Source organism: Aquarana catesbeiana, linkage group LG03 (genome assembly GCF_042186555.1).
Source record: "Aquarana catesbeiana isolate 2022-GZ linkage group LG03, ASM4218655v1, whole genome shotgun sequence".
Taxonomy (NCBI): Eukaryota; Metazoa; Chordata; class Amphibia; order Anura; family Ranidae; genus Aquarana; species Aquarana catesbeiana.
Window position 1 is genome coordinate 599,846,325 of NC_133326.1, and position 27,369 is coordinate 599,873,693.

The window sequence follows — 27,369 nt, forward strand, 5'->3', positions numbered from 1 at the left end:
TTCAACAAGTAGAAGGCGCACATTCTCGTTATCAGTTTTGGTCCAGAGTTTAAAGAATGTGGTCAGTGTAACTGAAAGACAACTCATTCAAGCACCACTGAGGAAAGAACCTTAAGTTTCTTTGGGCGCTTACTGCCTTGTGGTAAAGTTCTCAGGCCGTAGGGTGCAAGTGCAGACGACATTTTCCATTAAGAAAGGCAAAAAGCATGCTCCAGGTGAGGCTCAAACTCACAACCTCGGCATTGCTCAACAAGTACTGCCATATAAGTACCGCGCGCTGACCGATTGCGCCACTGGAGCGCTGGCGTCATCCGAAAGATCCATTATCCATCTCTCCTCGGTTTAAAACAGACCTCCAAGTGATCCAAAACCTAAAATCCTGCTTACCCCAGACAAAAGAGAATTGATTTTCTCTCATAGCAAGAAATGGTAGCTTATAAGTGCTCCTAGAAAAAAAACACTGCCAAAGCCACTTGACTGGAGCTCAAGGACAGTTTTTTAAAAATAAAAAGTAAAACTTTTTTGAAAGAAAAAATGATATTGCAACTGCTATTGTGACGTGTTAGGAATATATTCATGCAGGCTTGAAAAGTTACTAAAAGGTCCACTGTAAACCAAGAAGTGGAAGGTAATACCAAATACCAAGTACCTTTGGACCAAAGTCAGTTTGTGCGTAAACCCAGATAAAACACAAGAGTTGTTAATACATTTAAAATGCCACTATCCAGACACTGTGGTGAGCATTTTAATGCTCTATTTGGCAGAAAAGCTGCGGATTCACATGAGATTCTGTTTCTGACTGTTTGCGGCAAGAAGACTTCTGAACATGTCCCAGAGCAGTGGCTATCAGTGCAAATCTCAAAAAATGCAACAACGCCATGTCATGTGAAGCAAAGGAGGCACACCTCTAAGGAGTGATGCTGATTGCTATTCATATATGTTGATACATCAGGAAAAACACGTCTTACCAACGCTACTTGTCAGGATGGCCTTTTTGCTTGAAGATTTTAGCCCACCGGATTTGCATGCCACAATGGGATGTCAGGAGAACGTCGGACAAAATGCAAAGCTCCTTCCTAATAAAAGCAGCTTTTCCTTTGTGGGGAGTTGAAGACATTGTTTGGCAGAAACATTGCAGGAGATTTGGTATTGGACAAGAGGACTTGTAGCCATCTTGCAGAAGATTCTGTTCAGCTGATAGCATGATGCTCAACTAATTGTGAGTTCTACTAATAAGAGGCACACATATTAATTAAGGCATCAGGAAAGGGAACTTCTAAAGATTTTATTTGAAAGCCTTGCTTTAGACAGAGCCAAGCAAGTTCTGGAGCACCCCAGATGGGACTCGAACCCACAATCCCTGGCTTAGGAGGCCAGTGCCTTATCCATTAGGCCACTGGGGCTTGCACTGGATGCCTGCAAACCCTTTTTTTTTCATTCATAAGTCATCCGTTCTCTTACTTTACAAGGTAAGGGTGGCAAAGTCTTTGATTTATTTTCCCTTGCAAACTTGCTACAGAATTGCAAGTGGTTTGAGCTACAAAGTTAGAAGAATGAGCTTTCTGAAAGGGAAAAGCCATGTCGCAGCGCTCCACGCCTCTTTTCAACAAGTAGAAGGCGCACATTCTTGTTATCAGTTTTGGTCCAGAGTTTAAAGAATGTGGTCAGTGTAACTGAAAGACAACTCATTCAAGCACCACTGAGGAAAGAACCTTAAGTTTCTTTGGGCGCTTACTGCCTTGTGGTAAAGTTCCCAGGCCGTAGGGTGCAAGTGCAGACGACATTTTCCATTAAGAAAGGCAAAAAGCAAGAAAAAGCATGCTCCAGGTGAGGCTCGAACTCACAACCTCGGCATTGCTCAACAAGTACTGCCATATAAGTACCACGCGCTGACCGATTGCGCCACTGGAGCGCGGGCGTCATCCGAAAGATCCATTATCCATCTCTCCTCGGTTTAAAACAGACCTCCAAGTGATCCAAAACCTAAAATCCTGCTTACCCCAGACAAAAGAAAATTGATTTTCTCTCATAGCAAGAAATGGTACCTTATAAGTGCTCCTAGAAAAAAAACACTGCCAAAGCCACTTGACTGGAGCTCAAGGACAGTTTTTTAAAAATAAAAAGTAAAACTTTTTTGAAAGAAAAAATGATATTGCAACTGCTATTGTGACGTGTTAGGAATATATTCATGCAGGCTTGAAAAGTTACTAAAAGGTCCACTGTAAACCAAGAAGTGGAAGGTAATACCAAATACCAAGTACCTTTGGACCAAAGTCAGTTTGTGCGTAAACCCAGATAAAACACAAGAGTTGTTAATACATTTAAAATGCCACTATCCAGACACTGTGTTGAGCATTTTAATGCTCTATTTGGCAGAAAAGCTGCGGATTCACATGAGATTCTGTTTCTGACTGTTTGCGGCAAGAAGACTTCTGAACATGTCCCAGAGCAGTGGCTATCAGTGCAAATCTCAAAAAATGCAACAACGCCATGTCATGTGAAGCAAAGGAGGCACACCTCTAAGGAGTGATGCTGATTGCTATTCATATATGTTGATACATCAGGAAAAACACGTCTTACCAACGCTACTTGTCAGGATGGCCTTTTTGCTTGAAGATTTTAGCCCACCGGATTTGCATGCCACAATGGGATGTCAGGAGAACGTCGGACAAAATGCAAAGCTCCTTCCTAATAAAAGCAGCTTTTCCTTTGTGGGGAGTTGAAGACATTGTTTGGCAGAAACATTGCAGGAGATTTGGTATTGGACAAGAGGACTTGTAGCCATCTTGCAGAAGATTCTGTTCAGCTGATAGCATGATGCTCAACTAATTGTGAGTTCTACTAGTAAGAGGCACACATATTAATTAAGGCATCAGGAAAGGGAACTTCTAAAGATTTTATTTGAAAGCCTTGCTTTAGACAGAGCCAAGCAAGTTCTCGAGCACCCCAGATGGGACTCGAACCCACAATCCCTGGCTTAGGAGGCCAGTGCCTTATCCATTAGGCCACTGGGGCTTGCACTGGATGCATGCAAACCCTTTTTTTTTCATTCATAAGTCATCCGTTCTCTTACTTTACAAGGTAAGGGTGGCAAAGTCTTTGATTTATTTTCCCTTGCAAACTTGCTACAGAATTGCAAGTGGTTTGAGCTACAAAGTTAGAAGAATGAGCTTTCTGAAAGGGAAAAGCCATGTCGCAGCGCTCCACGCCTCTTTTCAACAAGTAGAAGGCGCACATTCTCGTTATCAGTTTTGGTCCAGAGTTTAAAGAATGTGGTCAGTGTAACTGAAAGACAACTCATTCAAGCACCACTGAGGAAAGAACCTTAAGTTTCTTTGGGCGCTTACTGCCTTGTGGTAAAGTTCTCAGGCCGTAGGGTGCAAGTGCAGACGACATTTTCCATTAAGAAAGGCAAAAAGCATGCTCCAGGTGAGGCTTGAACTCACAACCTCGGCATTGCTCAACAAGTACTGCCATATAAGTACCGCGCGCTGACCGATTGCGCCACTGGAGCGCAGGCATCATCCGAAAGATCCATTATCCATCTCTCCTCGGTTTAGAACAGACCTCCAAGTGATCCAAAACCTAAAATCCTGCTTACCCCAGACAAAAGAGAATTGATTTTCTCTCATAGCAAGAAATGGTAGCTTATAAGTGCTCCTAGAAAAAAAACACTGCCAAAGCCACTTGACTGGAGCTCAAGGACAGTTTTTTAAAAATAAAAAGTAAAACTTTTTTGAAAGAAAAAATGATATTGCAACTGCTATTGTGACGTGTTAGGAATATATTCATGCAGGCTTGAAAAGTTACTAAAAGGTCCACTGTAAACCAAGAAGTGGAAGGTAATACCAAATACCAAGTACCTTTGGACCAAAGTCAGTTTGTGCGTAAACCCAGATAAAACACAAGAGTTGTTAATACATTTAAAATGCCACTATCCAGACACTGTGTTGAGCATTTTAATGCTCTATTTGGCAGAAAAGCTGCGGATTCACATGAGATTCTGTTTCTGACTGTTTGCGGCAAGAAGACTTCTGAACATGTCCCAGAGCAGTGGCTATCAGTGCAAATCTCAAAAAATGCAACAACGCCATGTCATGTGAAGCAAAGGAGGCACACCTCTAAGGAGTGATGCTGATTGCTATTCATATATGTTGATACATCAGGAAAAACACGTCTTACCAACGCTACTTGTCAGGATGGCCTTTTTGCTTGAAGATTTTAGCCCACCGGATTTGCATGCCACAATGGGATGTCAGGAGAACGTCGGACAAAATGCAAAGCTCCTTCCTAATAAAAGCAGCTTTTCCTTTGTGGGGAGTTGAAGACATTGTTTGGCAGAAACATTGCAGGAGATTTGGTATTGGACAAGAGGACTTGTAGCCATCTTGCAGAAGATTCTGTTCAGCTGATAGCATGATGCTCAACTAATTGTGAGTTCTTCTAGTAAGAGGCACACATATTAATTAAGGCATCAGGAAAGGGAACTTCTAAAGATTTTATTTGAAAGCCTTGCTTTAGACAGAGCCAAGCAAGTTCTCGAGCACCCCAGATGGGACTCGAACCCACAATCCCTGGCTTAGGAGGCCAGTGCCTTATCCATTAGGCCACTGGGGCTTGCACTGGATGCATGCAAACCCTTTTTTTTTCATTCATAAGTCATCCGTTCTCTTACTTTACAAGGTAAGGGTGGCAAAGTCTTTGATTTATTTTCCCTTGCAAACTTGCTACAGAATTGCAAGTGGTTTGAGCTACAAAGTTAGAAGAATGAGCTTTCTGAAAGGGAAAAGCCATGTCGCAGCGCTCCACGCCTCTTTTCAACAAGTAGAAGGCGCACATTCTCGTTATCAGTTTTGGTCCAGAGTTTAAAGAATGTGGTCAGTGTAACTGAAAGACAACTCATTCAAGCACCACTGAGGAAAGAACCTTAAGTTTCTTTGGGCGCTTACTGCCTTGTGGTAAAGTTCTCAGGCCGTAGGGTGCAAGTGCAGACGACATTTTCCATTAAGAAAGGCAAAAAGCAAGAAAAAGCATGCTCCAGGTGAGGCTCGAACTCACAACCTCGGCATTGCTCAACAAGTACTGCCATATAAGTACCGCGCGCTGACCGATTGCGCCACTGGAGCGCAGGCATCATCCGAAAGATCCATTATCCATCTCTCCTCGGTTTAGAACAGACCTCCAAGTGATCCAAAACCTAAAATCCTGCTTACCCCAGACAAAAGAGAATTGATTTTCTCTCATAGCAAGAAATGGTAGCTTATAAGTGCTCCTAGAAAAAAAACACTGCCAAAGCCACTTGACTGGAGCTCAAGGACAGTTTTTTAAAAATAAAAAGTAAAACTTTTTTGAAAGAAAAAATGATATTGCAACTGCTATTGTGACGTGTTAGGAATATATTCATGCAGGCTTGAAAAGTTACTAAAAGGTCCACTGTAAACCAAGAAGTGGAAGGTAATACCAAATACCAAGTACCTTTGGACCAAAGTCAGTTTGTGCGTAAACCCAGATAAAACACAAGAGTTGTTAATACATTTAAAATGCCACTATCCAGACACTGTGTTGAGCATTTTAATGCTCTATTTGGCAGAAAAGCTGCGGATTCACATGAGATTCTGTTTCTGACTGTTTGCGGCAAGAAGACTTCTGAACATGTCCCAGAGCAGTGGCTATCAGTGCAAATCTCAAAAAATGCAACAACGCCATGTCATGTGAAGCAAAGGAGGCACACCTCTAAGGAGTGATGCTGATTGCTATTCATATATGTTGATACATCAGGAAAAACACGTCTTACCAACGCTACTTGTCAGGATGGCCTTTTTGCTTGAAGATTTTAGCCCACCGGATTTGCATGCCACAATGGGATGTCAGGAGAACGTCGGACAAAATGCAAAGCTCCTTCCTAATAAAAGCAGCTTTTCCTTTGTGGGGAGTTGAAGACATTGTTTGGCAGAAACATTGCAGGAGATTTGGTATTGGACAAGAGGACTTGTAGCCATCTTGCAGAAGATTCTGTTCAGCTGATAGCATGATGCTCAACTAATTGTGAGTTCTTCTAGTAAGAGGCACACATATTAATTAAGGCATCAGGAAAGGGAACTTCTAAAGATTTTATTTGAAAGCCTTGCTTTAGACAGAGCCAAGCAAGTTCTCGAGCACCCCAGATGGGACTCGAACCCACAATCCCTGGCTTAGGAGGCCAGTGCCTTATCCATTAGGCCACTGGGGCTTGCACTGGATGCATGCAAACCCTTTTTTTTTCATTCATAAGTCATCCGTTCTCTTACTTTACAAGGTAAGGGTGGCAAAGTCTTTGATTTATTTTCCCTTGCAAACTTGCTACAGAATTGCAAGTGGTTTGAGCTACAAAGTTAGAAGAATGAGCTTTCTGAAAGGGAAAAGCCATGTCGCAGCGCTCCACGCCTCTTTTCAACAAGTAGAAGGCGCACATTCTCGTTATCAGTTTTGGTCCAGAGTTTAAAGAATGTGGTCAGTGTAACTGAAAGACAACTCATTCAAGCACCACTGAGGAAAGAACCTTAAGTTTCTTTGGGCGCTTACTGCCTTGTGGTAAAGTTCTCATGCCGTAGGGTGCAAGTGCAGACGACATTTTCCATTAAGAAAGGCAAAAAGCAAGAAAAAGCATGCTCCAGGTGAGGCTCGAACTCACAACCTCGGCATTGCTCAACAAGTACTGCCATATAAGTACCGCGCGCTGACCGATTGCGCCACTGGAGCGCTGGCGTCATCCGAAAGATCCATTATCCATCTCTCCTCGGTTTAAAACAGACCTCCAAGTGATCCAAAACCTAAAATCCTGCTTACCCCAGACAAAAGAGAATTGATTTTCTCTCATAGCAAGAAATGGTAGCTTATAAGTGCTCCTAGAAAAAAAACACTGCCAAAGCCACTTGACTGGAGCTCAAGGACAGTTTTTTAAAAATAAAAAGTAAAACTTTTTTGAAAGAAAAAATGATATTGCAACTGCTATTGTGACGTGTTAGGAATATATTCATGCAGGCTTGAAAAGTTACTAAAAGGTCCACTGTAAACCAAGAAGTGGAAGGTAATACCAAATACCAAGTACCTTTGGACCAAAGTCAGTTTGTGCGTAAACCCAGATAAAACACAAGAGTTGTTAATACATTTAAAATGCCACTATCCAGACACTGTGTTGAGCATTTTAATGCTCTATTTGGCAGAAAAGCTGCGGATTCACATGAGATTCTGTTTCTGACTGTTTGCGGCAAGAAGACTTCTGAACATGTCCCAGAGCAGTGGCTATCAGTGCAAATCTCAAAAAATGCAACAACGCCATGTCATGTGAAGCAAAGGAGGCACACCTCTAAGGAGTGATGCTGATTGCTATTCATATATGTTGATACATCAGGAAAAACACGTCTTACCAACGCTACTTGTCAAGATGGCCTTTTTGCTTGAAGATTTTAGCCCACCGGATTTGCATGCCACAATGGGATGTCAGGAGAACGTCGGACAAAATGCAAAGCTCCTTCCTAATAAAAGCAACTTTTCCTTTGTGGGGAGTTGAAGACATTGTTTGGCAGAAACATTGCAGGAGATTTGGTATTGGACAAGAGGACTTGTAGCCATCTTGCAGAAGATTCTGTTCAGCTGATAGCATGATGCTCAACTAATTGTGAGTTCTTCTAGTAAGAGGTACACATATTAATTAAGGCATCAGGAAAGGGAACTTCTAAAGATTTTATTTGAAAGCCTTGCTTTAGACAGAGCCAAGCAAGTTCTCGAGCACCCCAGATGGGACTCGAACCCACAATCCCTGGCTTAGGAGGCCAGTGCCTTATCCATTAGGCCACTGGAGCTTGCACTGGATGCTTGCAAACCCTTTTTTTTTCATTCATAAGTCATCCGTTCTCTTACTTTACAAGGTAAGGGTGGCAAAGTCTTTGATTTATTTTCCCTTGCAAACTTGCTACAGAATTGCAAGTGGTTTGAGCTACAAAGTTAGAAGAATGAGCTTTCTGAAAGGGAAAAGCCATGTCGCAGCGCTCCACGCCTCTTTTCAACAAGTAGAAGGCGCACATTCTCGTTATCAGTTTTGGTCCAGAGTTTAAAGAATGTGGTCAGTGTAACTGAAAGACAACTCATTCAAGCACCACTGAGGAAAGAACCTTAAGTTTCTTTGGGCGCTTACTGCCTTGTGGTAAAGTTCTCATGCCGTAGGGTGCAAGTGCAGACGACATTTTCCATTAAGAAAGGCAAAAAGCAAGAAAAAGCATGCTCCAGGTGAGGCTCGAACTCACAACCTCGGCATTGCTCAACAAGTACTGCCATATAAGTACCGCGCGCTGACCGATTGCGCCACTGGAGCGCTGGCGTCATCCGAAAGATCCATTATCCATCTCTCCTCGGTTTAAAACAGACCTCCAAGTGATCCAAAACCTAAAATCCTGCTTACCCCAGACAAAAGAGAATTGATTTTCTCTCATAGCAAGAAATGGTAGCTTATAAGTGCTCCTAGAAAAAAAACACTGCCAAAGCCACTTGACTGGAGCTCAAGGACAGTTTTTTAAAAATAAAAAGTAAAACTTTTTTGAAAGAAAAAATGATATTGCAACTGCTATTGTGACGTGTTAGGAATATATTCATGCAGGCTTGAAAAGTTACTAAAAGGTCCACTGTAAACCAAGAAGTGGAAGGTAATACCAAATACCAAGTACCTTTGGACCAAAGTCAGTTTGTGCGTAAACCCAGATAAAACACAAGAGTTGTTAATACATTTAAAATGCCACTATCCAGACACTGTGTTGAGCATTTTAATGCTCTATTTGGCAGAAAAGCTGCGGATTCACATGAGATTCTGTTTCTGACTGTTTGCGGCAAGAAGACTTCTGAACATGTCCCAGAGCAGTGGCTATCAGTGCAAATCTCAAAAAATGCAACAACGCCATGTCATGTGAAGCAAAGGAGGCACACCTCTAAGGAGTGATGCTGATTGCTATTCATATATGTTGATACATCAGGAAAAACACGTCTTACCAACGCTACTTGTCAAGATGGCCTTTTTGCTTGAAGATTTTAGCCCACCGGATTTGCATGCCACAATGGGATGTCAGGAGAACGTCGGACAAAATGCAAAGCTCCTTCCTAATAAAAGCAGCTTTTCCTTTGTGGGGAGTTGAAGACATTGTTTGGCAGAAACATTGCAGGAGATTTGGTATTGGACAAGAGGACTTGTAGCCATCTTGCAGAAGATTCTGTTCAGCTGATAGCATGATGCTCAACTAATTGTGAGTTCTTCTAGTAAGAGGCACACATATTAATTAAGGCATCAGGAAAGGGAACTTCTAAAGATTTTATTTGAAAGCCTTGCTTTAGACAGAGCCAAGCAAGTTCTCGAGCACCCCAGATGGGACCCGAACCCACAATCCCTGGCTTAGGAGGCCAGTGCCTTATCCATTAGGCCACTGGGGCTTGCACTGGATGCATGCAAACCCTTTTTTTTTCATTCATAAGTCATCCGTTCTCTTACTTTACAAGGTAAGGGTGGCAAAGTCTTTGATTTATTTTCCCTTGCAAACTTGCTACAGAATTGCAAGTGGTTTGAGCTACAAAGTTAGAAGAATGAGCTTTCTGAAAGGGAAAAGCCATGTCGCAGCGCTCCACGCCTCTTTTCAACAAGTAGAAGGCGCACATTCTCGTTATCAGTTTTGGTCCAGAGTTTAAAGAATGTGGTCAGTGTAACTGAAAGACAACTCATTCAAGCACCACTGAGGAAAGAACCTTAAGTTTCTTTGGGCGCTTACTGCCTTGTGGTAAAGTTCTCAGGCCGTAGGGTGCAAGTGCAGACGACATTTTCCATTAAGAAAGGCAAAAAGCAAGAAAAAGCATGCTCCAGGTGAGGCTCGAACTCACAACCTCGGCATTGCTCAACAAGTACTGCCATATAAGTACCGCGCGCTGACCGATTGCGCCACTGGAGCGCAGGCATCATCCGAAAGATCCATTATCCATCTCTCCTCGGTTTAGAACAGACCTCCAAGTGATCCAAAACCTAAAATCCTGCTTACCCCAGACAAAAGAGAATTGATTTTCTCTCATAGCAAGAAATGGTAGCTTATAAGTGCTCCTAGAAAAAAAACACTGCCAAAGCCACTTGACTGGAGCTCAAGGACAGTTTTTTAAAAATAAAAAGTAAAACTTTTTTGAAAGAAAAAATGATATTGCAACTGCTATTGTGACGTGTTAGGAATATATTCATGCAGGCTTGAAAAGTTACTAAAAGGTCCACTGTAAACCAAGAAGTGGAAGGTAATACCAAATACCAAGTACCTTTGGACCAAAGTCAGTTTGTGCGTAAACCCAGATAAAACACAAGAGTTGTTAATACATTTAAAATGCCACTATCCAGACACTGTGTTGAGCATTTTAATGCTCTATTTGGCAGAAAAGCTGCGGATTCACATGAGATTCTGTTTCTGACTGTTTGCGGCAAGAAGACTTCTGAACATGTCCCAGAGCAGTGGCTATCAGTGCAAATCTCAAAAAATGCAACAACGCCATGTCATGTGAAGCAAAGGAGGCACACCTCTAAGGAGTGATGCTGATTGCTATTCATATATGTTGATACATCAGGAAAAACACGTCTTACCAACGCTACTTGTCAGGATGGCCTTTTTGCTTGAAGATTTTAGCCCACCGGATTTGCATGCCACAATGGGATGTCAGGAGAACGTCGGACAAAATGCAAAGCTCCTTCCTAATAAAAGCAGCTTTTCCTTTGTGGGGAGTTGAAGACATTGTTTGGCAGAAACATTGCAGGAGATTTGGTATTGGACAAGAGGACTTGTAGCCATCTTGCAGAAGATTCTGTTCAGCTGATAGCATGATGCTCAACTAATTGTGAGTTCTTCTAGTAAGAGGCACACATATTAATTAAGGCATCAGGAAAGGGAACTTCTAAAGATTTTATTTGAAAGCCTTGCTTTAGACAGAGCCAAGCAAGTTCTCGAGCACCCCAGATGGGACCCGAACCCACAATCCCTGGCTTAGGAGGCCAGTGCCTTATCCATTAGGCCACTGGGGCTTGCACTGGATGCATGCAAACCCTTTTTTTTTCATTCATAAGTCATCCGTTCTCTTACTTTACAAGGTAAGGGTGGCAAAGTCTTTGATTTATTTTCCCTTGCAAACTTGCTACAGAATTGCAAGTGGTTTGAGCTACAAAGTTAGAAGAATGAGCTTTCTGAAAGGGAAAAGCCATGTCGCAGCGCTCCACGCCTCTTTTCAACAAGTAGAAGGCGCACATTCTCGTTATCAGTTTTGGTCCAGAGTTTAAAGAATGTGGTCAGTGTAACTGAAAGACAACTCATTCAAGCACCACTGAGGAAAGAACCTTAAGTTTCTTTGGGCGCTTACTGCCTTGTGGTAAAGTTCTCATGCCGTAGGGTGCAAGTGCAGACGACATTTTCCATTAAGAAAGGCAAAAAGCAAGAAAAAGCATGCTCCAGGTGAGGCTCGAACTCACAACCTCGGCATTGCTCAACAAGTACTGCCATATAAGTACCGCGCGCTGACCGATTGCACCACTGGAGCGCTGGCGTCATCCGAAAGATCCATTATCCATCTCTCCTCGGTTTAAAACAGACCTCCAAGTGATCCAAAACCTAAAATCCTGCTTACCCCAGACAAAAGAGAATTGATTTTCTCTCATAGCAAGAAATGGTAGCTTATAAGTGCTCCTAGAAAAAAAACACTGCCAAAGCCACTTGACTGGAGCTCAAGGACAGTTTTTTAAAAATAAAAAGTAAAACTTTTTTGAAAGAAAAAATGATATTGCAACTGCTATTGTGACGTGTTAGGAATATATTCATGCAGGCTTGAAAAGTTACTAAAAGGTCCACTGTAAACCAAGAAGTGGAAGGTAATACCAAATACCAAGTACCTTTGGACCAAAGTCAGTTTGTGCGTAAACCCAGATAAAACACAAGAGTTGTTAATACATTTAAAATGCCACTATCCAGACACTGTGTTGAGCATTTTAATGCTCTATTTGGCAGAAAAGCTGCGGATTCACATGAGATTCTGTTTCTGACTGTTTGCGGCAAGAAGACTTCTGAACATGTCCCAGAGCAGTGGCTATCAGTGCAAATCTCAAAAAATGCAACAACGCCATGTCATGTGAAGCAAAGGAGGCACACCTCTAAGGAGTGATGCTGATTGCTATTCATATATGTTGATACATCAGGAAAAACACGTCTTACCAACGCTACTTGTCAAGATGGCCTTTTTGCTTGAAGATTTTAGCCCACCGGATTTGCATGCCACAATGGGATGTCAGGAGAACGTCGGACAAAATGCAAAGCTCCTTCCTAATAAAAGCAGCTTTTCCTTTGTGGGGAGTTGAAGACATTGTTTGGCAGAAACATTGCAGGAGATTTGGTATTGGACAAGAGGACTTGTAGCCATCTTGCAGAAGATTCTGTTCAGCTGATAGCATGATGCTCAACTAATTGTGAGTTCTTCTAGTAAGAGGCACACATATTAATTAAGGCATCAGGAAAGGGAACTTCTAAAGATTTTATTTGAAAGCCTTGCTTTAGGCAGAGCCAAGCAAGTTCTCGAGCACCCCAGATGGGACTCGAACCCACAATCCCTGGCTTAGGAGGCCAGTGCCTTATCCATTAGGCCACTGGGGCTTGCACTGGATGCATGCAAACCCTTTTTTTTTCATTCATAAGTCATCCGTTCTCTTACTTTACAAGGTAAGGGTGGCAAAGTCTTTGATTTATTTTCCCTTGCAAACTTGCTACAGAATTGCAAGTGGTTTGAGCTACAAAGTTAGAAGAATGAGCTTTCTGAAAGGGAAAAGCCATGTCGCAGCGCTCCACGCCTCTTTTCAACAAGTAGAAGGCGCACATTCTCGTTATCAGTTTTGGTCCAGAGTTTAAAGAATGTGGTCAGTGTAACTGAAAGACAACTCATTCAAGCACCACTGAGGAAAGAACCTTAAGTTTCTTTGGGCGCTTACTGCCTTGTGGTAAAGTTCTCAGGCCGTAGGGTGCAAGTGCAGACGACATTTTCCATTAAGAAAGGCAAAAATCAAGAAAAAGCATGCTCCAGGTGAGGCTCGAACTCACAACCTCGGCATTGCTCAACAAGTACTGCCATATAAGTACCGCGCGCTGACCGATTGCGCCACTAGAGCCAGGCGTCATTCGAAAGATCCATTATCCATCTCTCCTCGGTTTAAAACAGACCTCCAAGTGATCCAAAACCTAAAATCCTGCTTACCCCAGACAAAAGAGAATTGATTTTCTCTCATAGCAAGAAATGGTAGCTTATAAGTGCTCCTAGAAAAAAAACACTGCCAAAGCCACTTGACTGGAGCTCAAGGACAGTTTTTTAAAAATAAAAAGTAAAACTTTTTTGAAAGAAAAAATGATATTGCAACTGCTATTGTGACGTGTTAGGAATATATTCATGCAGGCTTGAAAAGTTACTAAAAGGTCCACTGTAAACCAAGAAGTGGAAGGTAATACCAAATAAAACACAAGAGTTGTTAATACATTTAAAATGCCACTATCCAGACACTGTGTTGAGCATTTTAATGCTCTATTTGGCAGAAAAGCTGCGGATTCACATGAGATTCTGTTTCTGACTGTTTGCGGCAAGAAGACTTCTGAACATGTCCCAGAGCAGTGGCTATCAGTGCAAATCTCAAAAAATGCAACAACGCCATGTCATGTGAAGCAAAGGAGGCACACCTCTAAGGAGTGATGCTGATTGCTATTCATATATGTTGATACATCAGGAAAAACACGTCTTACCAACGCTACTTGTCAGGATGGCCTTTTTGCTTGAAGATTTTAGCCCACCGGATTTGCATGCCACAATGGGATGTCAGGAGAACGTCGGACAAAATGCAAAGCTCCTTCCTAATAAAAGCAGCTTTTCCTTTGTGGGGAGTTGAAGACATTGTTTGGCAGAAACATTGCAGGAGATTTGGTATTGGACAAGAGGACTTGTAGCCATCTTGCAGAAGATTCTGTTCAGCTGATAGCATGATGCTCAACTAATTGTGAGTTCTACTAGTAAGAGGCACACATATTAATTAAGGCATCAGGAAAGGGAACTTCTAAAGATTTTATTTGAAAGCCTTGCTTTAGACAGAGCCAAGCAAGTTCTCGAGCACCCCAGATGGGACTCGAACCCACAATCCCTGGCTTAGGAGGCCAGTGCCTTATCCATTAGGCCACTGGGGCTTGCACTGGATGCATGCAAACCCTTTTTTTTTCATTCATAAGTCATCCTTTCTCTTACTTTACAAGGTAAGGGTGGCAAAGTCTTTGATTTATTTTCCCTTGCAAACTTGCTACAGAATTGCAAGTGGTTTGAGCTACAAAGTTAGAAGAATGAGCTTTCTGAAAGGGAAAAGCCATGTCGCAGCGCTCCACGCCTCTTTTCAACAAGTAGAAGGCGCACATTCTCGTTATCAGTTTTGGTCCAGAGTTTAAAGAATGTGGTCAGTGTAACTGAAAGACAACTCATTCAAGCACCACTGAGGAAAGAACCTTAAGTTTCCTTGGGCGCTTACTGCCTTGTGGTAAAGTTCTCAGGCCGTAGGGTGCAATTGCAGACGACATTTTCCATTAAGAAAGGCAAAAAGCAAGCAAAAGCATGCTCCAGGTGAGGCTCGAACTCACAACCTCGGCATTGCTCAACAAGTACTGCCATATAAGTACCGCGCGCTAACCGATTGCGCCACTAGAGCGCGGGCGTCATCCGAAAGATCCATTATCCATCTCTCCTCGGTTTAAAACAGACCTCCAAGTGATCCAAAACCTAAAATCCTGCTTACCCCAGACAAAAGAGAATTGATTTTCTCTCATAGCAAGAAATGGTAGCTTATAAGTGCTCCTAGAAAAAAAACACTGCCAAAGCCACTTGACTGGAGCTCAAGGACAGTTTTTTAAAAATAAAAAGTAAAACTTTTTTGAAAGAAAAAATGATATTGCAACTGCTATTGTGACGTGTTAGGAATATATTCATGCAGGCTTGAAAAGTTACTAAAAGGTCCACTGTAAACCAAGAAGTGGAAGGTAATACCAAATACCAAGTACCTTTGGACCAAAGTCAGTTTGTGCGTAAACCCAGATAAAACACAAGAGTTGTTAATACATTTAAAATGCCACTATCCAGACACTGTGTTGAGCATTTTAATGCTCTATTTGGCAGAAAAGCTGCGGATTCACATGAGATTCTGTTTCTGACTGTTTGCGGCAAGAAGACTTCTGAACATGTCCCAGAGCAGTGGCTATCAGTGCAAATCTCAAAAAATGCAACAACGCCATGTCATGTGAAGCAAAGGAGGCACACCTCTAAGGAGTGATGCTGATTGCTATTCATATATGTTGATACATCAGGAAAAACACGTCTTACCAACGCTACTTGTCAGGATGGCCTTTTTGCTTGAAGATTTTAGCCCACCGGATTTGCATGCCACAATGGGATGTCAGGAGAACGTCGGACAAAATGCAAAGCTCCTTCCTAATAAAAGCAGCTTTTCCTTTGTGGGGAGTTGAAGACATTGTTTGGCAGAAACATTGCAGGAGATTTGGTATTGGACAAGAGGACTTGTAGCCATCTTGCAGAAGATTCTGTTCAGCTGATAGCATGATGCTCAACTAATTGTGAGTTCTTCTAGTAAGAGGCACACATATTAATTAAGGCATCAGGAAAGGGAACTTCTAAAGATTTTATTTGAAAGCCTTGCTTTAGACAGAGCCAAGCAAGTTCTCGAGCACCCCAGATGGGACTCGAACCCACAATCCCTGGCTTAGGAGGCCAGTGCCTTATCCATTAGGCCACTGGGGCTTGCACTAGACATGCAAACCCTTTTTTTTTCATTCATAAGTCATCCGTTCTCTTACTTTACAAGGTAAGGGTGGCAAAGTCTTTGATTTATTTTCCCTTGCAAACTTGCTACAGAATTGCAAGTGGTTTGAGCTACAAAGTTAGAAGAATGAGCTTTCTGAAAGGGAAAAGCCATGTCGCAGCGCTCCACGCCTCTTTTCAACAAGTAGAAGGCGCACATTCTCGTTATCAGTTTTGGTCCAGAGTTTAAAGAATGTGGTCAGTGTAACTGAAAGACAACTCATTCAAGCACCACTGAGGAAAGAACCTTAAGTTTCTTTGGGCGCTTACTGCCTTGTGGTAAAGTTCTCATGCCGTAGGGTGCAAGTGCAGACGACATTTTCCATTAAGAAAGGCAAAAAGCAAGAAAAAGCATGCTCCAGGTGAGGCTCGAACTCACAACCTCGGCATTGCTCAACAAGTACTGCCATATAAGTACCGCGCGCTGACCGATTGCACCACTGGAGCGCTGGCGTCATCCGAAAGATCCATTATCCATCTCTCCTCGGTTTAAAACAGACCTCCAAGTGATCCAAAACCTAAAATCCTGCTTACCCCAGACAAAAGAGAATTGATTTTCTCTCATAGCAAGAAATGGTAGCTTATAAGTGCTCCTAGAAAAAAAACACTGCCAAAGCCACTTGACTGGAGCTCAAGGACAGTTTTTTAAAAATAAAAAGTAAAACTTTTTTGAAAGAAAAAATGATATTGCAACTGCTATTGTGACGTGTTAGGAATATATTCATGCAGGCTTGAAAAGTTACTAAAAGGTCCACTGTAAACCAAGAAGTGGAAGGTAATACCAAATACCAAGTACCTTTGGACCAAAGTCAGTTTGTGCGTAAACCCAGATAAAACACAAGAGTTGTTAATACATTTAAAATGCCACTATCCAGACACTGTGTTGAGCATTTTAATGCTCTATTTGGCAGAAAAGCTGCGGATTCACATGAGATTCTGTTTCTGACTGTTTGCGGCAAGAAGACTTCTGAACATGTCCCAGAGCAGTGGCTATCAGTGCAAATCTCAAAAAATGCAACAACGCCATGTCATGTGAAGCAAAGGAGGCACACCTCTAAGGAGTGATGCTGATTGCTATTCATATATGTTGATACATCAGGAAAAACACGTCTTACCAACGCTACTTGTCAAGATGGCCTTTTTGCTTGAAGATTTTAGCCCACCGGATTTGCATGCCACAATGGGATGTCAGGAGAACGTCGGACAAAATGCAAAGCTCCTTCCTAATAAAAGCAGCTTTTCCTTTGTGGGGAGTTGAAGACATTGTTTGGCAGAAACATTGCAGGAGATTTGGTATTGGACAAGAGGACTTGTAGCCATCTTGCAGAAGATTCTGTTCAGCTGATACTCAACTAATTGTGAGTTCTACTAGTAAGAGGCACACATATTAATTAAGGCATCAGGAAAGGGAACTTCTAAAGATTTTATTTGAAAGCCTTGCTTTAGACAGAGCCAAGCAAGGTCTCGAGCACCCCAGATGGGACTCAAACCCACAATCCCTGGCTTAGGAGGCCAGTGCTTTATCCATTAGGCCACTGGGGCTTGCACAGAGTGCATGCAAACCCTTTTTTTTTCATTCATAAGTCATCCGTTCTCTTACTTTACAAGGTAAGGGTGGCAAAGTCTTTGATTTATTTTCCCTTGCAAACTTGCTACAGAATTGCAAGCGGTTTGAGCTACAAAGTTAGAAGAATGAGCTTTCTGAAAGGGAAAAGCCATGTCGCAGCGCTCCACACCTCTTTTCAACAAGTAGAAGGCGCACATTCTCGTTATCAGTTTTGGTCCAGAGTTTAAAGAATGTGGTCAGTGTAACTGAAAGACAACTCATTCAAGCACCACTGAGGAAAGAACCTTAAGTTTCTTTGGGCGCTTACTGCCTTGTGGTAAAGTTCTCAGGCCGTAGGGTGCAAGTGCAGACGACATTTTCCATTAAGAAAGGCAAAAAGCATGCTCCAGGTGAGGCTCAAACTCACAACCTCGGCATTGCTCAACAAGTACTGCCATATAAGTACCGCGCGCTGACCTGTTTGGCAGAAACATTGCAGGAGATTTGGTATTGGACAAGAGGACTTGTAGCCATCTTGCAGAAGATTCTGTTCAGCTGATAGTATGATGCTCAACTAATCGTGAGTTCTACTAGTAAGAGGCACACATATTAATTAAGGCATCAGGAAAGGGAACTTCTAAAGATTTTATTTGAAAGCCTTGCTTTAGACAGAGCCAAGCAAAGTCTCGAGCACCCCAGATGGGACTCGAACCCACAATCCCTGGCTTAGGAGGCCAGTGGCTTATCCATTAGGCCACTGGGGTTTGCACTGAGTGCCAGCAAACCCTTTTTTTTTTCATTCATAAGTCATCCGTTCTCTTACTTTACAAGGTAAGGGTGGCAAAGACTTTGATTTATTTTCCCTTGCAAACCCACAACCCCGTCCACACACACCCTGTGATTGTTATTAGTTATTCCATAATTGTATATATTGGCCATTCATGGCCCAATTCCTCACAAAAAAAAAAAAAAAAGGAAAGAAAGACACCTTCCCTTTCCCTTTCCTTTCGAAGTGACCCAATTAAGCCTTAAATGAAAACCCGTCTCCTACCTCCATGTATTACCAAACCCCCTGTAATGTAAGAGGCCACTAACGGCCATATTAGACATAACATCAAAAAAAAAAAAAAAATAAATAAATTTAATTAATGGGGTCACTTAAAATTAAGCGACCTCATTAACCCTAAAATACAAGACCTTCTCCTACCTCCATACGTTGCCCGACCCCCTATAATGTAAGACGCCATTCACGGCCATATTAAAATATAACATCCAAGAGAAAAAAAAAAAAAAAAAGAAAGAGTTCCCTTTTTCTCTCTTCTTCTTCCCTTCCCCTTAGTTAATAAGAAAAAAAAAAAAAAGGAAAATAATGTGACTAGCATAATTCCCATTAATTGTGTATTTCAATCTTCATATACCCTTCCTTAGTGACATTCCCTACACCATACACCCTCAAACCAACACGTTAAACAGACCCTAACAACATTAAGAGGAGAGAAGATAAAAAAAAAAAAAAAAGATCCTACCTATACATAAACAGACTTCACACCCCCCTACTCCCTGCTTTCGAATATCAAACTCTCTACGAATCGGCTTACCACCTCCCTTCCCCCTTTCACCAGACCAGGTATCATTATAAGGATAAAAGGGGTGGGGAGGGGGAGAGAGACAGCAGAAAAAAAAAAAAAAAAAAAAAAAAATTCCTTCCTTTTCCTCCCCAGCTAAACCCATATGTGGCTATTCCAAGGTCCCTATATGGCCGTAGCTCCCTCCACCTTCTCATTTCGTGTTTCCCTCCTAATCTATACCCTGTACACACTGTATCCAGCCTGCCCATATGTCCTCAAATTCTCCTTTTTTATCATTTACTACATGAATCCATCTTTCCGCTTCCATTGTCCGGTTAACCTCCCTTTTCCAATCTTCTAATGTTGGACAGGCGGTCTGCTTCCAGAATCTCGGAATGAATATTTTAGCTGCATTTAATAAATGTGGCGTAATGCTCCTCCTGTAGGCCTTAATTGGTCCAGTTGTTCCATGAAATAGGAAGTCCAGAGGTGCACACTCTATAGGCCTAGGGGCTAACCTCTCGATCCATGGTGCGACTGCTTCCCAGAATTCCTTAATCCTGGGGCATTCCCACCACAGATGAAGAAATGTACCCCTTTGCTTGCACCCTCTCCAGCACCAGGCATCTGCTGTTGGATATATCTTATTTAATCTTGCTGGTGTCCTATACCACCTTGTCAGAAATTTATAGGCCATTTCCTGAGCATACGAGCTTATGGACGTTAAATAGGTTGATTGGATCATTTTTTTAATTTGTTCATCTGACAATACTTTATTTAGTTCTCTTTCCCATTCCCTGATAAAGTATGGGATTATTTTCTTTTGGGTACTAAGTATCAGGCTGTACATTTGGGACAACATATGTCTGCCTTCCCCCAGGTGTACGCACCGGCTCTCAAACCTAGTTATTGAATTTAATGGTCTTAAAAGGGGTTTTATCTTTTTAAAAAAGCTTATCATTTGGTTATATCTCCATCCTGATATGGATATATTCCCTAGTGCTGTAACCAGCTCTGAATAAGTTGCTAATGTCCCCAGCGGGGCAAACTTGCCACAGGTGACATCTCCGTCTTTCCCCCATGCCCCCAGGAATCCTCCTCCCTCCCCCTGTGGGAACCATGGGAATCCCTCCAATGGAGCTAAGGGGGACACCCGGGGGGAGTACTCTCCTGTTCTATTCAGGTTATCCCATGTTATCAGTGCGTTCCAAGTCAGGGGGGACGTCCATTTCGAAAGTCCTCTTTCCGCGCTCGGAATCCATGGAGCTCCTGCCAGGTTAATCCCCACTATAGCTTTCTCTAGTGGGACCCACATTTTATTAGGGGAGTCATGACACCAGTTCAGGATACGGACCAACGACATTGCCTTATAATATATTAATATATCAGGCAAGCCCAATCCTCCTTCAACCTTACTTCTACGCATGATGTCATATGTCAGCCTTGGTCTTTTATTATTCCACACAAATGCTATAAAAGCCTTCCGTATCTGTTTAAAAAAGATTATTGGTAGTTTAATCGGAACTGTGTATAGCGTATAGATAATTCTAGGTAGTATACACATCTTAATGGCACTCACTCTTCCCAACCATGTTAAATATTGTCCTGTCCATTTCTTTAAATCCTCCTTTAACCCAGCTATTAGGGGAATATAATTAAGATCGTATAACATTTTTTGGTCTGAGGTAACATGAACCCCTAAGTAAAACAATGAATCTTTCTTCCACACAAAGGGGTATTCCCTCTTCAACATCTTTGCCATCTCTTGAAGGATATGACTGGGGAGAAGTATTGATTTTTCATAATTGATTTTAAAGTTAGATAGGATACCGTATCTACCTACTTCCTGCATAAGAGACACTAAGGAAGTCTGGGGTGCTGAGAGGTAGAACAGCAGATCATCAGCATAGGCTGATACCTTATGCTCCACACCCCCCCACACCTATTCCCAATATCTCCCCATTGCCTCTAATCTTACATAGAAATGGTTCTAATATTATAGCGAATATTAAACGGGGATAGTGGGCACCCTTGCCTTGTTCCATTTCGTATGTTGAGATAGTCAGAAATTGTACCATTCACTTTAACTCTTGCGCTTGGATCTGCGTAGAGGGCCATTATCCATCCCATCATACAGTCCCCTAGACCCACTCCCTTTAGAACTTCCTTCATAAAACCCCAGTTCACCCTATCGAAGGCTTTTTCTGCGTCCATCGATAGTACGATCTTTGGGGTTTTCTCTGGACCATGTTGTATCCAGTGGAGCAAGTGAAGTACCCGGATGGTATTGTCCCTTGCCTCACGTCCTTTTACAAAACCTGTTTGATCTGGATGCACCAAATCCCCTATATGTTCTTGCAGTCTCATAGCTAAGATTTTGGCAAGAAGTTTAGTGTCTGAGTTGAGCAGAGAAATAGGCCTGTAGTTGGCGCAATTCTGAGGGTCTTTCCCGTCTTTGGGGATTATAGTTATGTACGCCACAAGAGCTTCTGGAGGCAGTGAATTAACTGCGTTAATAGAATTAAAATAATTACATAACGGTTTTATCAGCTCAGAGGAGAATTTTTTGTAGTAAGCATTTGTCAGGCCGTCCGGGCCAGGACTTTTCCCTGCTGGTAGGGCCGCTATTGCTCTGCTCAACTCATTCACCGTAATTGGGTGGTCCATTTCTGCTTTAATCATCTCAGATATAGTCGGCATAGATGATTCCCTAATATATTCTCTTATTTCCTCCCTTCTCTGATCTTCTTTATTTCCTAATTGGGTTGTCTCCGGTGTCTGAATGTTATATAGGGTCTCATAGAATTTGTGAAATTCTTTCGCTATGGCCTGTGTTTCTACTACTTTCCTGTTGTGAATTAGTTGGTTATGAACATGTCTGGAATCTTGCTGCTTTTTAAGTTGTTTAGCCAGTAGTCTCCCACATTTGTTACCTTGCTCATAGAACCTATGAGCAAAGTATCTATATTTATTGTTTATTTTTCGATCTAGGCATTGTGCAAGTTCTGTTCGAAGGTTCCCTAATTGTTGAATATCTGAGGGGTCTAAGTTTTTTTTATGTTTAATCTCTAATGTATTAATTTTCTCCAATAGCTCTGTCACTTCCCTTTTCCTTTCTTTCTTGATATAGGATCCGTAGGCTATTAATTCTCCTCTTATAACTGATTTATGGGCCTCCCATACTGACTGCTCTGACACCTCTCCTGGCGTATTCCTTTCAAAATATTCCCGTATTTTTACTATTAACTCTTCAGTTATCTTTTTGTTATCTAGTAGCGATTCGTTCAGTCGCCAGGTTCGTTCTATATGCCCTGTCTGGATCGAGAAGAATGTTAACGTTATTGGGGCGTGATTCGAGATAGTTATAGCCTCGATAGTACAATCTCGGACATTCTCAAGATAGAATTGATCTACCATGAATACGTCAATACGCGAATACATTTTATGTGCTGTAGAGTAGTAACTGTAATCTTTTACTTCATTATGCAATGCCCTCCAGCTATCCACCAGATGTTGAGTGCGTAGACGTTGTTTTAAATATTTTAAGGCTCTAAAAGATATAGAGGTTTTCCCTGATATTGTATCCAAACCTGGGTCCAATACCATATTAATGTCTCCACCCAGGATCAAACATCCTTCCCTGAATTTCTCCAGCGTCCTTAGCATTTCGACAAGAAATTGAATTGTCCCTGTATTTGGGGCGTAGATAGCAGCAAATGTATATCGCTGGCCATATATTGCCCCCTTGACAAATAAGAAACGACCTTCTCTATCTGCTTGGACAGACGTTAGTACCCATGGGCAAGTTTTTCTAAATGCTATTGTGACCCCTCTTGCCCTTGCAATCGGTGATGCTGCATGATACCAATGACTGAACATATGTCCCGATAGGTTGGGTATTGATCTCTCCCTAAAGTGCGTTTCTTGAAGAAATGCTATGTCCGCTTCATAATATTGTAATTCGTGCCAAAGTTGGCCCCTTTTGTGTTGTGAGCCCAATCCCTTCACATTATAGGATACAATCCTTAATGGTACAGCCATCTTTCAAGAGAAACCAAAAAAAAAAAAAAGGGAGCCAATACCATATTTACCATTTGCCAGGAGGAAAAAAAAAATTCCCAACACACCCTTATACCACCACCTTCCCCCAAGACACTCCAAAAATATCTCCCCATTCTGAGTATCCTTTCTAACTGGTAGGGGGGTCCACGCACATCCCCTGTGCCTGATCCCCTCCACCCCCTCACTGGTACCAGTTCAACCAGTCCCATTATACCGGGACCTACCTAATGAAACAGAGTAACCCCAAGTGCCACCCTCTAATTCCCTCCTTCCCAAGCTCTTTCTCTTATATTCTCCCTGTGTCTAAGTCTTAACTGTATCATCTAAGAATCCTTTTTTCTTCCCTTATCCCCTCTCTTCCTTCTCTCTTCCTTCTCTTCTTTTTAATATAGGTGAATTCCTTATAGCTGCTTCCTATACTATATCCTACACTCGTAGGGTCTGCGTGTGTTCCCCTCCTCACTCTTACAGTGATGACTAATTTCCTCCACCTATACCTATCACCTATATATCACCTATTACACATATCTCATATATTAACTTCCACCATTCGCACCATTCCTTAAACCTATTCACTTAGAATTAAGTCCCGTATATTTTATACGGTTAGTTTATCCTATAATCCTCTCTTCTTTTTTCTTCTCCTTTTCTTCTCCCTTTCCTTCCCCCTTCTCTTCCTTTTCCTAAGAGGGGTCATGCCTTCCATAGCGATTTCTGCGTTGGGCCTTAGAGGAAACTCGGTGCCATTGTTCAGGCCGCTGTAGGGAGGTCCCCTTTTTTTGAGTCCTCCAGTCTATAAAGTCTACTGCCGGGAGGTCCAGTGTTTCCACAAATGACTGTAGGTCATCCTTCGTACGTAAAGTTGCTGTTCTACCATTTCTTGAAGCTGTCAAGCTAAATGGTAACCCCCAACGATAGTTCACCTCCTTTAAACGCAGAGCTTCAAGCAGAGGCCGGACAGCTCGCCGTTGGAACAGAGTCCTGCGTGTTAGATCTGGGTATAGCGATAGGGTCATGCCTTCAAATAGGATTTCAGGGCTGCTGCGGGCCATTTTCATAATGGTTTCCTTTATTGTATACTTATGAATTCTACATATAACGTCCCTAGCTTTCTCCCTGTTTTGAGTGGAGTATGTGGGGTCTCGGTGAATCCGATCTATCTCAATACATTCAGGTGCGGAGGTCCCCATAATCTGACAAAAAACTTTTTGAGCCACTGAAGCTAAATCAGTTGTTTGAATTGTTTCAGATAACCCTCTTATGTGGATGTTCTGCCTTCTGTCTCTGTTCTCGTAATCGTCGAGTTGATCTTTGTATAGATTTAGGGCATCCTCATGTTCCTTAATCAAATCCTGGACCTCCGTCACTGCCTGTATCGTTGTCTCATAGTTCTCTTCCAAGCTTTCCACCCTGTGCCCCAGTATCTTCTTTTAAGTCCTCTACCGCCTGCTGGAAAGCCTGCTCCACTGTGCTGATTAATTGCTGAATATCAGCCTTTGTAGGGAGGGCCCTTAGTAGATCTTTGATTTCCCTAATTTCTTTCTAGGCTTCTCCCTCCTCTCCCCTTAGAGCCGGGGACCGTATCTCCCTTTTTTCCTGTGGGGGGGTCCGTAGAATAGCCGCGGCCTGCCAGTGCTTGCCTTTCCTCTCTCATTTCTGATTCTCCCTCCAGAGGTGGGGTCCCTCTTTCTATCATATCCGATTCTCCCCTGGGGGGTGAAGCATTCAAAGTCTTACTATTTGCGGGTTCAGGGGGGCTATGTTCCAACATCAAAGTGTCCCCTCTCTGTGTATCTCCTTCTTTAATTTCGCCCCCTTCTTGGTCTTTTTCCATCCTTTCCATATTAAGCCTCTCCGCTTCAAGCCCTATATTGTCTTGTCCCCCCCCTACTATGTCTTTTCCCGTACTTGGGGAATATTGCTTAGTGTTAGGGATATTTCTCTCAGGTAGCTTCCTCCCTCGTCCTATTTTCGGGGATCCCCTTCCTTGCTCTATGTGGGTTCGTCCAGCCACTTGTATTCCACGACCTGATGTCAGCGACTTACGCTCCATTTGCTTCCCACTATCTTGCTTAGTCTCTGATGTCCCTCCACCTCTCTCTTCCAGCCCCCCCAGTTGGTGTCTCTGCTCTGCACGGGGGGAGAGATAAAGTCTTATCCCTCCTGACTCACTCCGATTCCCTTTTGCTGGTTGCTGCGCAGCTTGTCGGCGTGTAGTCATTATTGATGTCTATATCTCATGTGTAGGTTTTTAGGAAGAGAGGGTCATTAGTCCACAAGAGTCTTATAAAGTTTTATAAAATTATATATTTTATAATTGGGAGCAAACTAGGTCTCTCCCCTCTCTTCCCTCTGACCTATTGGGGGAGGGGAAGCTCCCGAAGTACAGTATGGATCAGTACAGATTACTCCTGTTCACAATGGAGTGTTCCCCCCTTTTCAATTTTGCAGGGGGGTATATGCGGAGGTGTCCTTGTAGGTTTGCAAAATATGTGCATTATCCCTTATCTTTTTACAAATCTTCTCAAAAAAGGGGGGGGAGAGAGGGGATTTTTGTGGGGTTAACCAGACATGGGCAAGTAAAGTCAATGAAACACTGTAAGAAACACTTCGCTCACAGTCCATCAGAACTCTTCCAGAGTCTGTCACTCTTTATAGTGCTATAGGTCAGAGAGGATCAGAGCAGACAGTTTTTCCAGTTATGTTAATAGTCTTTGTCCCCCTGATCCTGCTCTACCTGGCCAGTTTCCTTAGCAGCTCTTTACTTTCCAGTATATAAGATATGTATAAGTATACATTTAAGATGAAGTTTGATTGATCCTACCCGGTTTCCAGGGACGTCCGTGCAGTTCATCCATCCAGCTTTCGCCTCCCCAGGCGTCTCTAAAGCACAGCTGAGTGGTGTAGGGCTTGTATAGGAGCTGCCGTCCCGCTTCGCCCATACCGCCGTTTGCTGCTGGTTCACCCGTCCTCCGGGATTCCGGGCTTCTCCTCCCCCGTCCTCTCAGCAGTCAGGCACACGATAGCGGCTCTCGATCCGCTCGTTACAGCAGCTCGCTAGACTGCTCACTGCGGCTAGCCCCTCCAAGCGCAGAGAGACGCCAGCCGACCCTCAGTCAGCCAATTAAGTGGTGAGCGCCTGGAGCACAGCAGACACTAGACTCTAGCAGTTCGTTCCGGACCGGTCTGCACTGTCAAGGGCATCGGTAGATTCAGACACAGGAGCTCATACTGACATCTGCATGATGGCTCAGGGAGGAGCCCTTGGTCACTCACAGCCTCACACCTGTGAGCATTCCCTCCCCTGATGAGATAAACCATTTAATACTGACAGACATGAGATTCTGTTTCTGACTGTTTGCGGCAAGAAGACTTCTGAACATGTGCCAGAGCAGTGGCTATCAGTGCAAATCTCAAAAAATGCAACAACGCCATGTCATGTGAAGCAAAGGAGGCACACCTCTAAGGAGTGATGCTGATTGCTATTCATATATGTTGTTACATCAGGAAAAACACGTCTTACCAACGCTACTTGTCAGGATGGCCTTTTTGCTTGAAGATTTTAGCCCACCGGATTTGCATGCCACAATGGGATGTCAGGAGAACGTCGGACAAAATGCAAAGCTCCTTCCTAATAAAAGCAGCTTTTCCTTTGTGGGGAGTTGAAGACATTGTTTGGCAGAAACATTGCAGGAGATTTGGTATTGGACAAGAGGACTTGTAGCCATCTTGCAGAAGATTCTGTTCAGCTGATAGCATGATGCTCAACTAATGTGAGTTCTACTAGTAAGAGGCACACATATTAATTAAGGCATCAGGAAAGGGAACTTCTAAAGATTTTATTTGAAAGGCTTGCTTTAGAAAGAGCCAAGCAAGATCTCAAGCACCCCAGATGGGACTCCAACCCACAATCCCTGGCTTAGGAGGCCAATGCCTTATCCATTAGGCCACTGAGGCTTGCACTGGGTGCACACAAACCCCCTTTTTTTTTTCATTCATAAGTCATCCGTTGTCTTACTTTACAAGGTAAGGGTGGCAAAGTCTTTGATTTATTTTCCCTTGCAAACTTGGTACAGAATTGCAAGCGGTTTGAGCTACAAAGTTAGAAGAATGAGCTTTCTGAAAGGGAAAAGCCATGTCGCAGCTCTCCACACTTCTTGTCAACAAGTAGAAGGCGCACATTCTCGTTATCAGTTTTGGTCCAGAATTTAAAGAATGTGGTCAGTGTAACTGAAAGACAACTCATTCAAGCATCACTGAGGAAAGAACCATGAGTTT

General features: G+C 42.7%; 24 non-coding genes across 24 annotated transcripts; all 24 read right to left on the reverse strand.

The window, feature by feature from the left end:
• Nucleotides 1-207: 207 nt before the first annotated feature.
• On the reverse strand, nucleotides 208-300 carry TRNAI-UAU (transfer RNA isoleucine (anticodon UAU)). Its single transcript is given in 2 exon segments — nucleotides 208-243; nucleotides 263-300. It is a non-coding gene; the product is annotated as a tRNA-Ile (tRNA).
• A 1,030-nt stretch (nucleotides 301-1,330) lies between these two features.
• Nucleotides 1,331-1,403, reverse strand: TRNAR-CCU (transfer RNA arginine (anticodon CCU)). Its single transcript has one exon. It is a non-coding gene; the product is annotated as a tRNA-Arg (tRNA).
• Nucleotides 1,404-1,819: 416 nt separating this feature from the next.
• TRNAI-UAU (transfer RNA isoleucine (anticodon UAU)) lies at nucleotides 1,820-1,912 on the reverse strand. Its single transcript is given in 2 exon segments — nucleotides 1,820-1,855; nucleotides 1,875-1,912. It is a non-coding gene; the product is annotated as a tRNA-Ile (tRNA).
• Nucleotides 1,913-2,942: 1,030 nt separating this feature from the next.
• TRNAR-CCU (transfer RNA arginine (anticodon CCU)) lies at nucleotides 2,943-3,015 on the reverse strand. Its single transcript has one exon. It is a non-coding gene; the product is annotated as a tRNA-Arg (tRNA).
• Nucleotides 3,016-3,421: 406 nt separating this feature from the next.
• Nucleotides 3,422-3,514, reverse strand: TRNAI-UAU (transfer RNA isoleucine (anticodon UAU)). Its single transcript is given in 2 exon segments — nucleotides 3,422-3,457; nucleotides 3,477-3,514. It is a non-coding gene; the product is annotated as a tRNA-Ile (tRNA).
• A 1,030-nt stretch (nucleotides 3,515-4,544) lies between these two features.
• Nucleotides 4,545-4,617, reverse strand: TRNAR-CCU (transfer RNA arginine (anticodon CCU)). Its single transcript has one exon. It is a non-coding gene; the product is annotated as a tRNA-Arg (tRNA).
• A 416-nt stretch (nucleotides 4,618-5,033) lies between these two features.
• Nucleotides 5,034-5,126, reverse strand: TRNAI-UAU (transfer RNA isoleucine (anticodon UAU)). Its single transcript is given in 2 exon segments — nucleotides 5,034-5,069; nucleotides 5,089-5,126. It is a non-coding gene; the product is annotated as a tRNA-Ile (tRNA).
• A 1,030-nt stretch (nucleotides 5,127-6,156) lies between these two features.
• TRNAR-CCU (transfer RNA arginine (anticodon CCU)) lies at nucleotides 6,157-6,229 on the reverse strand. The gene has a single exon. It is a non-coding gene; the product is annotated as a tRNA-Arg (tRNA).
• Nucleotides 6,230-6,645: 416 nt separating this feature from the next.
• On the reverse strand, nucleotides 6,646-6,738 carry TRNAI-UAU (transfer RNA isoleucine (anticodon UAU)). Its single transcript is given in 2 exon segments — nucleotides 6,646-6,681; nucleotides 6,701-6,738. It is a non-coding gene; the product is annotated as a tRNA-Ile (tRNA).
• Nucleotides 6,739-7,768: 1,030 nt separating this feature from the next.
• TRNAR-CCU (transfer RNA arginine (anticodon CCU)) lies at nucleotides 7,769-7,841 on the reverse strand. Its single transcript has one exon. It is a non-coding gene; the product is annotated as a tRNA-Arg (tRNA).
• A 416-nt stretch (nucleotides 7,842-8,257) lies between these two features.
• TRNAI-UAU (transfer RNA isoleucine (anticodon UAU)) lies at nucleotides 8,258-8,350 on the reverse strand. The gene is given in 2 exon segments: nucleotides 8,258-8,293; nucleotides 8,313-8,350. It is a non-coding gene; the product is annotated as a tRNA-Ile (tRNA).
• Nucleotides 8,351-9,380: 1,030 nt separating this feature from the next.
• On the reverse strand, nucleotides 9,381-9,453 carry TRNAR-CCU (transfer RNA arginine (anticodon CCU)). Its single transcript has one exon. It is a non-coding gene; the product is annotated as a tRNA-Arg (tRNA).
• A 416-nt stretch (nucleotides 9,454-9,869) lies between these two features.
• On the reverse strand, nucleotides 9,870-9,962 carry TRNAI-UAU (transfer RNA isoleucine (anticodon UAU)). The gene is given in 2 exon segments: nucleotides 9,870-9,905; nucleotides 9,925-9,962. It is a non-coding gene; the product is annotated as a tRNA-Ile (tRNA).
• A 1,030-nt stretch (nucleotides 9,963-10,992) lies between these two features.
• Nucleotides 10,993-11,065, reverse strand: TRNAR-CCU (transfer RNA arginine (anticodon CCU)). The gene has a single exon. It is a non-coding gene; the product is annotated as a tRNA-Arg (tRNA).
• Nucleotides 11,066-11,481: 416 nt separating this feature from the next.
• Nucleotides 11,482-11,574, reverse strand: TRNAI-UAU (transfer RNA isoleucine (anticodon UAU)). Its single transcript is given in 2 exon segments — nucleotides 11,482-11,517; nucleotides 11,537-11,574. It is a non-coding gene; the product is annotated as a tRNA-Ile (tRNA).
• A 1,030-nt stretch (nucleotides 11,575-12,604) lies between these two features.
• TRNAR-CCU (transfer RNA arginine (anticodon CCU)) lies at nucleotides 12,605-12,677 on the reverse strand. Its single transcript has one exon. It is a non-coding gene; the product is annotated as a tRNA-Arg (tRNA).
• A 416-nt stretch (nucleotides 12,678-13,093) lies between these two features.
• On the reverse strand, nucleotides 13,094-13,186 carry TRNAI-UAU (transfer RNA isoleucine (anticodon UAU)). The gene is given in 2 exon segments: nucleotides 13,094-13,129; nucleotides 13,149-13,186. It is a non-coding gene; the product is annotated as a tRNA-Ile (tRNA).
• A 984-nt stretch (nucleotides 13,187-14,170) lies between these two features.
• On the reverse strand, nucleotides 14,171-14,243 carry TRNAR-CCU (transfer RNA arginine (anticodon CCU)). The gene has a single exon. It is a non-coding gene; the product is annotated as a tRNA-Arg (tRNA).
• Nucleotides 14,244-14,659: 416 nt separating this feature from the next.
• On the reverse strand, nucleotides 14,660-14,752 carry TRNAI-UAU (transfer RNA isoleucine (anticodon UAU)). Its single transcript is given in 2 exon segments — nucleotides 14,660-14,695; nucleotides 14,715-14,752. It is a non-coding gene; the product is annotated as a tRNA-Ile (tRNA).
• Nucleotides 14,753-15,782: 1,030 nt separating this feature from the next.
• On the reverse strand, nucleotides 15,783-15,855 carry TRNAR-CCU (transfer RNA arginine (anticodon CCU)). Its single transcript has one exon. It is a non-coding gene; the product is annotated as a tRNA-Arg (tRNA).
• A 414-nt stretch (nucleotides 15,856-16,269) lies between these two features.
• Nucleotides 16,270-16,362, reverse strand: TRNAI-UAU (transfer RNA isoleucine (anticodon UAU)). The gene is given in 2 exon segments: nucleotides 16,270-16,305; nucleotides 16,325-16,362. It is a non-coding gene; the product is annotated as a tRNA-Ile (tRNA).
• A 1,022-nt stretch (nucleotides 16,363-17,384) lies between these two features.
• Nucleotides 17,385-17,457, reverse strand: TRNAR-CCU (transfer RNA arginine (anticodon CCU)). The gene has a single exon. It is a non-coding gene; the product is annotated as a tRNA-Arg (tRNA).
• Nucleotides 17,458-18,152: 695 nt separating this feature from the next.
• TRNAR-CCU (transfer RNA arginine (anticodon CCU)) lies at nucleotides 18,153-18,225 on the reverse strand. The gene has a single exon. It is a non-coding gene; the product is annotated as a tRNA-Arg (tRNA).
• Nucleotides 18,226-26,975: 8,750 nt separating this feature from the next.
• TRNAR-CCU (transfer RNA arginine (anticodon CCU)) lies at nucleotides 26,976-27,048 on the reverse strand. The gene has a single exon. It is a non-coding gene; the product is annotated as a tRNA-Arg (tRNA).
• Between the last annotated feature and the right edge of the window lie 321 nt (nucleotides 27,049-27,369).